Raw genomic sequence first — 12,699 nt, forward strand, 5'->3', positions numbered from 1 at the left:
CCTACGATAATTACATACAATAATTGCCTACCATTCAGCTGTTTTCTAACCTCATTGTCTGAACCGTTAACGTTAGGTAGCAAGTGGCTACTGTGCTTGAAATTTAGCTAGCTTGTTGCTACCTGGATAGCTACTAGTAAACAATAGCTGGAACGACCGAGCGAACAGACGCAAACTGGCTGAGTCAATTCAGTGGCTAGCTTTGCACTTGGCTAGCTAACAGTTGCTGCTAGGGGTAAGTCATAACCTACATTTGTGTTTTGTTTTTTACATATTGATAGCCCGAGTCGTTCAAGGAATTCGGGACATGGGTGACTAGTTAACGATAGTTTGGCTCTCTCTGTGTGTTCGTGCCGTGAAAGGAGGGGTTCTTCTTTGTCTGAAAGCAATGGCTAGCTAGTTTGCTAAGTATTCTAGCTAACTAACTGGCTGAATAAGTTGACGATGGACTCACTCAAGCTGTCGGGACTAACCCACAACGTTAGACACGGACACGAACGATCTGCTTGCGTGTTGATACACTGGTTGTTTGTTGTGGCCGAGTATTGGCGCTAAACCGTGTTGTTGGAGTCCGGCATGCTAGCTGGCTGTGGCGTCTTATGACTAGGTGCCAGGACGATTTTCACGGAATAATACTGCACCTAGTTAGCTAGCTGAATAAACTAAGTTAGTCTATTCCTAGAAAACATTGAACCGCTGTAGTTTACAACAATTATAGTTTCTGAGGTGGAAGTTGGGAGAGTTATATTTGGGAGTTGTGGTGAGGGAGGCCCCGCTCTCTCCTTTCCCAGATATTTAGTTCATTTCATTCCGATCTCCTCTGTAATTATTGTAGCCATCTGCTGCAGCCTGTCAACTATGCCTCTGCCTATCCCTGTTCTCTCCTCTTCGCACAGGCTACACAAACGCCTCACACCGCGTGGCTGCTGCCTCTCTAACCTGGTGGTCCCTGCACGCACCACCCACGTGGAGTTCCAGGTCTCAGGCAGCCTCTGGAACTGCCGTTCTGCTGCCAACAAGGCAGAGTTCATCTCAGCCTATGCTACCCTCCAGTCCCTCGATTTCTTGGCGCTGACGGAAACATGGATTACCACTGAAAACACTGCTACTCCTACTGCTCTCTCCTCGTTTTTATTTATTTTATTTATTTATTATGTCATTTAGCAGACGCTCTTATCCAGAGCGACTTACAGGAGCAATTAGGGTTAAGTGCCTTGCTCAAGGGCACATCGACAGATTTTTCACCTAGTCGGCTCGGGGATTAGAACCAGCGACCTTTCGGTTACTGGCACAACGCTCTTACCCACTAAGCTACCTGCCGCCTCGTCTGACCATGTGTTCTCGCATACCCCGAGAGCATCTGGTCAGCGGGGTGGTGGCACAGGAATCCTCATCTCTCCCAAGTGGACATTCTCAATTTTTCCCCTGACCCATCTGTCTATCTCCTCATTTGAATGCAATGCTGTCACAGTCAATAGCCCATTTAAGCTTAATATCCTTGTCATCTATCGCCCTCCAGGTTCCCTTGGAGAGTTCATCAATGAGCTTGACGCCTTGATAAGTTCCTTTCCTGAGGATGGCTCACCCCTCACAGTTCTGGGGGATTTCAACCTCCCTACGTCTACATTTGACTCATTTCTCTCTGCCTCCTTCTTTCCACTCCTCTCCTCTTTTGACCTCACCCTCTCACCGTCCCCCCCTACTCACAAGGCAGGCAATACGCTTGACCTCATCTTTACTAGATGCTGTTCTTCTACTAATCTCACTGCAACTCTCCTCCATTTCTCCGACCACTACTTTGTATCCTTTTCTCTCTCCCTCTCCTCCAACACTACTCACTCTGCCCCTACACAGATGGTAATGCGCCGTCGCAACCTTCGCTCTCTCTCTCCCGCTACTCTCTCCTCTTCCATCCTATCATCTCTTCCCTCTGCTCAAACCTTCTCCCTCCAATCTCCTGATTCTGCCTCCTCAACCCTCCTCTCCTCCCTTTCTGCATCCTTTGACTCTCTATGTCCCCTATCCTCCCGGCCGGCTCGGTCCTCCCCTCCAGCTCCGTGGCTTGATGACTCATTGCGAGCTCACAGAACAGAGCTTCGGGCAGCTGAGCGGAAATGGAAGAAAACTAGACTCCCTGCGGAACTGGCATCTTTTCACTCCCTCCTCTCTACATTTTCTTCATCTGTTTCTGCTGCTAAGGCCACTTTCTACCACTCTAAATTCCAAGCATCTGCCTCTAACCCTAGGAAGCTCTTTGCCACATTCTCCTCCCTGCTGAATCCTCCTCCCCCCCCCCTCCTCCCTCTCTGTGGATGACTTCATCAACCATTTTGAAAAGAAGGTTGACGACATCCGATCCTCGTTTGTTAAGTCAAATGACACTGCTGGTCCTGCTCACACTGCCCTACCCTATGCTTTGACTTCTTTCTCCCCTCTCTCTCCAGATAAAATCTTGCGACTTGTGACGGCAGGCCGCCCAACAACCTGCCCGCTTGACCCTATCCCCTCCTCTCTTCTCCAGACCATCTCCGGTGACCTTCTCCCTTACCTCACCTCGCTAATCAACTCATCCTTGACCGCTGGCTATGTCCCTTCCGTCTTCAAGAGAGCGAGAGTTGCACCCCTTCTCAAAAAACCAACACTCGATCCCTCTGATGTCAACAACTACAGACCAGTATCCCTTCTTTCTTTTCTCTCCAAAACTATTGAGCGTGCCGTCTTTAGCCAACTGTCTTGCTATCTCTTTCAGAATGACCTTCTTGATCCAAACCAGTCAGGTTTCAAGACTGGTCATTCAACTGAGACTGCTCTTCTCTGTGTCACGGAGGCTCTCCGCACTATTAAAGCTAACTCTCTCTCCTCTGCTCTTGTCCTTCTAGACCTGTCTGCTGCCTTTGATACTGTGAACCATCAGATCCTCCTCTCCACCCTCTCCGAGCTGGGCATCTCCGGCGCGGCTCACTCTTGATTTGCGTCCTACCTGACCGGTCGCTCCTACCAAGTGGCGTGGCGAGAAGCTGTCTCCGCACCACGTGCTCTCACCACTGGTGTCCCCCAGGGCTCAGTTCTAGGCCCTCTCCTATTCTCGCTATACACCAAGTCACTTGGCTCTGTCATATCCTCACATGGCCTCTCCTATCATTGCTACGCTGACGACACACAACTAATCTTCTCCTTTCCCCCTTCTGATAACCAGGTGGTGAATCGCATCTCTGCATGTCTGGCAGACATATCAGTATGGATGACGGATCACCACCTCAAGCTGAACCTTGGCAAGACGGAGCTGCTCTTCCTCCCGGGGAAGGACTGCCTGTTCCATGATCTCGCCATCACGGTTGACAACTCCGTTGTGTCCTCCTCCCAGAGTGCGAAGAGCCTTGGCGTGACCCTGGATAACACCCTGTCGTTCTCCGCTAACATCAAGGCGGTGACCCGATCCTGTAGGTTCATGCTCTACAACATTCGGAGAGTACGACCCTGCCTTACACAGGAAGCGGCACAGGTCCTAATCCAGGCACTTGTCATCTCCCGTCTGGATTACTGCAACTCGCTGTTGGCTGGGCTCCCTGCCTATGCCATTAAACCCCTACAACTCATCCAGAATGCCGCAGCCCGTCTGGTGTTCAAACTTCCCAAGTTCTCTCACGTCACCCCGCTCCTCCGCACACTCCACTGGCTTCCAGTTGAAGCTTGCATCTGCTACAAGACCATGGTGCTTGCCTACGGAGCTGTGAGGGGAACGGCACCTCCGTAACTTCAGGCTCTGATCAGTCCCTACACCCAAATGAGGGCATTGTGTTCATCCACCTCTGGCCTGCTGGCTCCCCTACCTCTGCGGAAGCATAGTTCCCGCTCAGCCCAGTCAAAACTGTTCGCTGCTCTGGCACCCCAATGGTGGAACAAGCTCCCTCACGACTCCAGGACAGCGGAGTCACTCACCACCTTCCGGAGACATTTGAAACCCCACCTCTTTAAGGAATACCTGGGATAGGATAAAGTAATCCTTCTACCCCCCCCTTACCCCAACCCACCCCCCATTTTTTTTAATAAATAAATAAATACAAAAAAAATACCATTATAATAATAATAATAATAATAAACATTGTAAAGTGGTTATCCCACTGGCTATAAGGTGAATGAACCTATTTGTAAGTCGCTCTGGATAAGAACGTCTGCTAAATGACGTAAATGTAAATGTAAATGTAGAGATAAGATTTCCCTTTACTGGAACTAAAGGGCCTAGCGTGAACCATGAAAAACAGCCCCAGACCATTATTCCTCCTCCACCAAACTTTTCAATTGACACTATGCATTACGGCGGGTAGTTTTCACCAGATTTGTCCGTTGGACTGCCAGATGGTGAAGCGTGATTCATCACTCTAGAGAACGCTTTTCCACTGCTCCAGAGTCCAATGGCGGCGAGCTTTACACTACCCCAGCCGACGCTTGGCATTGCGCATGGTGAGCTTAGGCTTGTGTGCGGCTGCTCGGCCACGGAAACCCATTTCATGAAGCTCCTGACGAACAGTTATTGTGCTGACGTTGCTTCCAGAGGCAGTTTGGAACTCGGTAGTGAGTGTTGCAACCGAGGACAGACGATTTTTAGGCGCTTCAGCACTCGGGAGTCCTGTTCTGTGAGCTTGTGTGGCCTATCACTTCGTGGCTGAGCAGTTGTTGCTCCTAGACGTTTCCACTTCACAATAACAGCACTTACAGTTGACCGGGGCAGGTCTAGCAGGGCAGAAATTTGACATTTCAATTGGCTCAGAACCGGGCAGCACGGCTGGCCCTTGGATGTACACAGAGAGCTAACATTAATAATATGCATGTCAATCTCTCCTGGCTACTTGTATTTGTGAGAGGTATTGACATGTTGAATGCACTGATCTGTCTGTTTGAACTACTGGCACACAGCTCGGACACCCATGCATACCCCACAAGACATGCCACCAGAGGTCTCTTCACAGTCCCCAAGTCCAGAACAGACTATGGGAGGTGCACAGTACTACATAGAGCCATGACTACATGGAACTCTATTCCACATCAAGTAACTCATGCCAGCAGTAAAATTAGATTTAAAAAACAGATACAAATACACGTTATGGAACAGCAGGGACTGTGAAGCAACACAAACATAGACACATGCATACAAACACACGATAACATACACACTATACACACATGTACACATGGATTTTGTGTTATAGATATGTGGTAGTAGAGTAGAGGCCTGAGGGCACACTCTTAATATGTTGTGAAATCTGTTATGATTGTATTGTAATGTTTTTAAAATGTATAACTGCCTTAATTTCGCTGGACCCCAGGAAGAGTAGGTGCTGCCTTGGCAGCAACTAATGGGGATCAATAATAAATACAAATACAAATACAAATATAAGGAAATCAGTCAATTGAAATAGATTAATTAGGCCCTAATCTATGGATTTGAGATGACTGGGCAGGGGCGCAGCCATGGGTGGGCCTAGGAGTGCATAGGCCAAACCCACTTGGGAGCCAGGCCCACCCACTGGGGAGCCACGCCCAGCCAATCAGAATGAGTTTTCCCCACAAAAGGGCTTTTTACAGACAGAAATACTCCTCAGTTTCATCAGCTGTCCGGGTGGCTGGTATCAGAGGATCCCGCAGGTGAAGAAGCAAGATGTGGAGGTCCTGGGCTGCCGTGGTTACACGAGGTCTGCGCTTGTGAGGCCGGTTGGACATACTGCCAAATTCTCTAAAACAATGTTGGAGGCGGCTTATGGTAGAGAAATTAATTTTTAATTATCTTGCAACAGCTCCGGTGGACGTTCCTGCAGTCAGCATGCCAATTGCACGCTCCCTCAAAACATGAGACATCTGTGGCATTGTGTTGTGTGACAAAACCTTTTATTGTCAAGGTGCACCTGTGTAATGATCATGCTGTTTAATCATCTTCTTGATATGCCACACCTGTCAGGTGGATGGATTATCTTGGTAAAGGAGAAATGCTCACTAACATCGATGTAAACAAATTTCAGAAATATTTTATGGGACCAACACTTCACATATTGCGTTTATATTTCCGTTCAGTATAAGACACTGGGTTCATAAATATGGACACTCACTCTCAGCAAACCACCAGTGTGTCAAATGCAGCTGACAAGATATTATACTTAGTGTTTCCAGAAGATATTACAATGAATGAATCATTTAACATGCAGCCTTGGACGGCGCCGTCTATCCACGGGGTATTATTACACAGAATACACTGTGGGAAAAATGAAATGGAAAGAAAAGTTAACACGGTTGACAGTCTGCTGTTGACTATTCTTCCTTGCACTACCCGCCACGTCTTGAGGCCTTATCAAATATCGAAAGAAAGGCAGCCGAGAATGGCATTTGCCATATTGGCATCGCCATAACAGCTGGCTGGTGGTTACTTAATTGGACAACTTAGTTGAACCCTATCTGTAACTGATTTACTCCCCAAAGAGGCTGCCTAAATGAAGGCAGCATTCAGTCAAGCTTGCACTGCTGGAGACCCTGGTCTTGTCAAACATCAACATTGTCCCCTGCGCTGCGGAAAAGAATATACCAGCAGTGTTTGTTTTTGCCTCTGTTAAAGGAGCAGATTCCGATTCAGCGTTAATGTTCTGAATTAGCCCTCTAGAGTCCAAGCCGTGTCTAAGCTAACATATGGAATCGTTTTAAGATGGTGATACCAAGGATGATTTAGCTTTTTGATTTAGAATTTTAAGGGGTTTCAATGTCTTTTTTGGGGGGGGAATGAAACCTTGAATTTGGCATTACTGCTATTAGCCAGTACAAACGCATTGAATTGCAGATTCACTACATGGAACAACAGATAGTAAAAAAACTCTAATGGACATTTGTTCTGAAGTGTCTCTCCTATATCTGAGAGATTTAAGAAAGGTCAGGAAACTGTAATATTTTTTTTTTTTACATGTATTTAGCCCCCTATTTTAGGCAATAGTCTCTATATACTTTAAATTATTTTTACTGGTACCGGGGACATTCAGACGACTCTTGTGAGGTTTGTGGGCGTACTACAGCAAAACGAAGAACACCATCATGTTTCAGAGTGTCAGCTTGAGTTAGTTAGTAACAGACCTGCAGATTTGCGAGAAAAAAAAACCCCACTAAAGAAATGCATCTAGCACGCCCATATCTATTTTGCAAAATAGGACCATTTTACTCAAGTCTCAGTCACTGTAAAGCCCCAAGAATGTGACATCAATAATGTTTTTTGCAACATGATGGACCTAAAGGCATAATGTCTGTGCCTGAATTCTCCAATTAGCAAACTCTGTAAAACCTCATGTTGAGCCCTGATAATAAAGCCCTGATAATGCATTCCATCGGTTTCTTTGTGCCACATGCTTTGCGTGTGGTCTACGCAAATCGGCAAATTCAGCTCTTCTAGATTTTCCTGTTAATTCACATTTATTTCAGTTTTGCTGAGCTCTTGGGACTTGTGACGATTCTAGCTGAGGAGAGAATGCATTGAGGCAGAGCTGCATAGGCAGATATATGCAGAGAGTGGATACTTGGATTAATAAACCATTCAACTTTAGTATTATAGCTAGAATCATAAAATCCCCATGATATGCAGACCTAATACATGATAATGCAGCATCTTGTTTATGTTGAATAGCAATGAATTCACTGTTTCCAATCTAGGAAAAAAAAAAAAGAAGAATGACTGCAATTCATTCATGTGAATGGCTTCTACTAATAATACGTTTCTGTTTTAAGATGTATGGTTTTCAACCCTCTATCTGACAGAGTATAATGTATCTTAAAAGGTAAGACAAGGACACACCTAAGAAATACACCCAATAAATATTTGAGATTTATCAAACTACAGGTATAAGAACAATTTCCGAGTTTGATGAATCTCACTCGGGATTTGCTATGAGAGTGTCATGTGTGAAGTTAGTGAAGTTTTCCATGTCAGCCGAACATGTTCCAGTCGAATTTGACCTTTGACCTTATATTCTGTGTAACTTAATGGACAATAACATTTTCTAATCTAACAAACTGTTTTGACTTCTTTTTTTTCTTTTTTTACAGTTTAATCATAAAAACAACAACACTGTACTGCAGAAGTCTTTCAACTCCTCTTTAACTCCAGTGGTGAAACATTTCCTAATGTTCACAAAGACACTCCATCAAAGAATCACTTACTCATTGTAGTCGTAGTTCATTCCTTTTACTGACATGGTCTCTGAACTGACAATTCACTGCCGGTAGAAAACTTTGATAATAGGAACGATTGCTCCTTTAGTCTAGAGGTTATTGTCTAGTTCCGTCAATCTACGTTCTTATCATATAAAAGTCTGTTTGAGGAACAACATGCCACCTTTCCTCTGATCATATCTTTCAAAATCAATAGGCAGCAACTTCATGATATTTACTAAGATATCCATATCCAATTAAACTAGGAGGCCAGTCATATTTGTTTCTGATATATTTTGCTGCCATCTGAATGGTTTTGCACTTGCTTTTATTCTTTTGAACTGGGTTCTGTTAAAATTAGTCTTTCTTCAGACAAGCATGCATAATAAACTATTTGCATGAGATTGCATTTTGTACAAATGTATGATTAGTGATTTTTGGGGTGTCAACTAGTGTTTCAATGATTCAAGCCAAGATGGTGTCCTATGTATAGGCTTTTAAATGAAATACAATTACAATTGAACCGCAACTTCTAACTTAACAAGATTCCAAATTAGAAATATATATTCCCTAAATCTCCCCAAGTACACTTAATAAACTGGTGACGGTACGTTTTCATTACAACAAATAAATATTCCGTAAAACTCCCCAAGTCCACTTAGTAAACTGGTGAGGGTATGTTCATCACAGCATACATTTTGAAACGGTTTGGTATAGAGACAAACATTCAGCCTCCCGAACTACAGTTCTGTAAGGCTCAGAAGACGACTCTTGTTTTAGTAACTTTGAGCGCAGAAAAAGCATCAGTATTCCACATGTAAATTGGTGTTCCCGTCTGTGTCTTGGAAATTAATAACGAGCATCAACATGTACAACTCAAATGGAACGTCTCCGGTTGATATTGTATGTTTACAGTGAGCTTTACAAAGCAACTCCTAACTGAAAACAATACATAGTGAATGACAAGGACTGGGGAGAGTTGGGGAGATCCACAGAGTAGGTTACACAGTATTCCCACTCCGCTGCAGCACCTCAGATCTCCAAGCTTGTTCATATTGAGCATAACAAATACATACCATGTTGAGGATGTTCCTTGAGCAAAGACTTTGAACACATTTTGAAGTGCAGCTTCCTCTGTTTGACGATGGATCTTAAAATCAATGACCTAATCTAAAGCAATTGCTCACATTTAGACAACTTCTGACTCAGGTATGAAGAAGTTAGACGCACTTTTAATGTTGGAATGTCCTATCCCTTTAATAAGATATATAACTTATGCACTCCAACATGTACAGTATAAGCCTGCTTGCTGGACCTAGTGTAGATATTCACTAAGGCCAGAGATGAAGTGTGAAGTGTGTGTGTGTCTGCATATTCCCAGTGGTAAAGGATACCCCGATTGCCTGTGAAGCAGAGCGACTTGCTTGATCAGTCAGATCAAACAGCTGCAACCGCAGAAGAAGAGGTGTACCACAGCTGCAACCACAGAAGAAGAGGTGTACCACAGCTGGCTGGCAGTGCTTCCCTCCTCTACTCCTCCTCCGCCTTACCTGATCCCTTCTTCCTGAATGCAGCTGAACTCAGAACAAAACCCACATAATCCCATTTTACCCAGAACTCTCTCGCTCTTGTTTCTCCTAGAATTAAATTAAAGTTGTGGTTAATTGCCAACATTGTTACAATGATGTATTTTCATTCATATTTTGAATAGAAAAGGTGTTTGTGGGATTTTAGAACAGTTAAACGCTTTCACCTGCTAAAAGCAATGGCACACGTCAATGCCCTGTGCCCTGACACATTTACATTTTAGTCATTTAGCAGACGCTCTTATCCAGAGCGACTTCCAGGAGCAATTAGGGTTAAGTGCCTTGCTCAAGGGCACATTGACACATTTTTTCACCTAGTCGGCTCGGGGATTAGAACCAGCGACCTTTCGGTTACTGGCACAATGTTCTTAACCACTAAGCCACCTGCCTGCTGCCCCATAAGGTTGTTTGGAGTTATAATAAATCCTTCCCGGCAAAAGGAACGTACGCCATACAGCGTTGGAATCACTCTGCGCCACCTCGGATGGATTAGCAGTGCTGAGAGTAAAATGGGAAAAAGCCTCTACGGGAGTTGACGGACCCCCGTAATGCAGTTAGATGCTCTGCATTTCCTATCATGCCATTCATAGGGGCCCCTGGGGGGGTGGGGGGGGGTCTTAATCTCCCCTTGGCTTGTGAGAATTCAGCCATGGCGATGGCGCTTGCAGGGGCAAATGTTGTGTGACCCTCGTTTTGGGACACGACTGGGATGCTGTATGGCAGTCCTGTCTCCAACAGAGAGGTTTGGTACTGCCTCTGCTGAGCCTCTGTGGATCACACTGAGGCAGAGTAAACTATTTATCTATTCTTGATAGTGCAACTGATATAAAAAAACACTGTATAAACATGAAAACTGATATATATTTGAATGAACGATCTCTTTGAAATGTTATTTTAAAGGGAGAATTGCCCAAATTAATCTCTGCATGCACAACTAACTATTTTGTTTATCTGACATCTATACTGCAGTGATTCTCTATCTGAGAGAAGAAATGAGGCTGGAGGCTTATCGTCTTCTTATTGACTGACTGGCAGCATTGAACTACTGAGATATCTTTCTTTCCCTGGTTAAAGGCTGTGCCTTCTCTCCTGTGTCTTTTTGCCAACACCGCATTGTGTTATCACCCCATCCCTCCAAACCTAAAGCAGAGCTATTTTATATGGTGCCAAAACCTGGGATTTGGTAATGCAATGGTGGAGCATGGTACCTGACCAAGCCAACATCGAAACCTACCTGCCTACCTCCAGGACTAGAAGACTAGGAAAAAATTGGGACACATGTTTTAACATTACGGGTACAAGATGATCCAATCCTGACCCAATCCAAGCTTGGCCAAATAGCATTCACTGATTGAACATGAACTTGGATTTCCATATGATTGAAATATATACAGGCCCATGAAGTCTATTTATCTTTTAATGCAGTCATCTCGGTTTTCATTTGAAGCATTATTTTTGTCCTCAATTTGTTTGTAACAACTGCAAAGACTTTGGCAACTTTGTGTTTGTAGTCAACTTTGTTGGGAAGATATTGACGGTTGCAGAGAGACAGATAAACATCTTGATTCTTTAGTGGAGATCTGTGTATAAAGTGAAGGGGAAGGTAAAAAAATGACGCACTTAGATGATCTGCAAATGGTCTGTGGCAGTCTGTAAATAACAAGCATTTTCAAGTGCATCTTCAGTAATGATGGTTTTGGGAAACAGCTCTGAGATGTAATGATGCTCCTGCGTCTCCTGCTTTTGGGAAACCGGGCCCTGGTGAATACATTGTGGCAGAGTTGGAGTGGTCAGGGTCCGAGGGGGTGTGCTGTGGAATTATTTTAAGATACAGTGCTTTCAGAAAGTGTTCACACCCCTTGATTCTTTCTACATTTTGTTGTGTTACAGCCTGAATTTAAAATGGATTAAATTGAGATTTATTTTTGTCACTGGCCTACACACAATACCCCATAATATCAAAGTGGAATTATGTTTTTAGAATTTTCTACAAATTAATAAAATACAATTCTGCTGAAATGTCCTGAGTCAAAAAGTAATCAACCCCTTTGTTATGGCAAGCCTAAATAAGTTCAGGAGTAAACATTTGCTTAACAATTCACATAATAAGTTGCATGGAGTCACTCTAAAAAACATGTTTTCACTTTGTTATTATGGGGCATTATGTGTAGATGGGTGAAAAAAATATATAATTTTAATCTATTTTGAATTCAGGCTGGATCGCAACAACATGTGGAATAAGTCAAGGGGTATGAATACTTTCTGAAGGCACTGTACTCTTTGAAGAGGTAGGGTTTCAGATGTTTTCGGGAATATGGGCAGGGTCCCTGCTGTCCTAGCTTTAGCGGAAGCTGGTTCCACCATTGGGTGCCAGGACATTGAACAGCGTGGACTGGACTGAGTGGGAGTGAGCATCCCGTAAGGCTGGGAGGGCCAAGAGACCGGAGGTGGCAGAACGGAGCGCTCCGGTTGGGGGTGTAGGGTTTGAGCCCAGCCTGAAGGTAGGGAGGGGCAGTTCCTCTTGCTGCTCTGTAGGCAAGTACCATGGTATTGTAGTGGATGTGAGCTTCAACTGGAAGCCATTGGAGTGTCAGAAACTTGTCCCGGACATTCAGAGACTTTGCTCCATTCATGTTTCCCTCGATCCTGACGAGTCGCCCAGCCGCTGAAAAACATCCCCACAGCACGGTGCTAGGTTTTCCGTACTGATGGTGCCGGGTTTCCTCCAGACGTGACGCTTGGCATTCAGGCCAAAGAGTTCAGTCTTGGTTTCATCAGACCAGAGAATCTTGTTTCTCATGGTCTGAGAGTCCTTTAGGTGACTTTTGGCAAACTCCAAGCAGGCTGTCAGGCTGCCTTTTACTGAGGAGTGGCTTCCGTCTGGCCACTCTACCATAAAGGCCTGATTGGTGGAGTGCTGCAGAGATATAGACAGGTG

Source organism: Coregonus clupeaformis, chromosome 14, assembly GCF_020615455.1.
Source record: "Coregonus clupeaformis isolate EN_2021a chromosome 14, ASM2061545v1, whole genome shotgun sequence".
NCBI classification, from domain to species: domain Eukaryota; kingdom Metazoa; phylum Chordata; class Actinopteri; order Salmoniformes; family Salmonidae; genus Coregonus; species Coregonus clupeaformis.